The sequence below is a fragment of the Penaeus monodon genome, chromosome 15 (assembly GCF_015228065.2).
Source record: "Penaeus monodon isolate SGIC_2016 chromosome 15, NSTDA_Pmon_1, whole genome shotgun sequence".
NCBI lineage: Eukaryota > Metazoa > Arthropoda > Malacostraca > Decapoda > Penaeidae > Penaeus > Penaeus monodon.
This window is the reverse complement of record NC_051400.1, coordinates 5010426-5010852: the sequence shown is the minus strand read 5'-3', so window position 1 is coordinate 5010852 and position 427 is coordinate 5010426.

The following is a 427-nucleotide window of genomic DNA, read 5'->3' as shown; positions in this document are numbered from 1 at the left end:
ATATGTAAAATTTAAACAGTATCATAAGCAAGGATTTCAAATGTGGCTCAACAGAACAAATCGCCAAAAGTGCTTGTCTGGGGAAAATATACACGGGTTTTGTCGCTGTCCATTTGCAATTCAAACTGGTGTGTGGCGCTGGGTTCAACAAACGCCACCTTTTGCCTTTTCTCTTTCTGTAATTATGGTTGTGTTGTTTTTCCATTTTTTGTACATAATATCAACATATATTTTACCACAAATCAAACATCTACAAGTAGGCATACATCAGCAACAATCATATATTTTGTTCGTACGTCAATGACACCCAGACAATATATTTTTTTTTAATTACGTATAGTAAAAAAATATATAATATATAAAGCAAATCCAACAATCATTTATAATCACAGACATCAAGCCACCCTACAAACGCACTAAAACACCC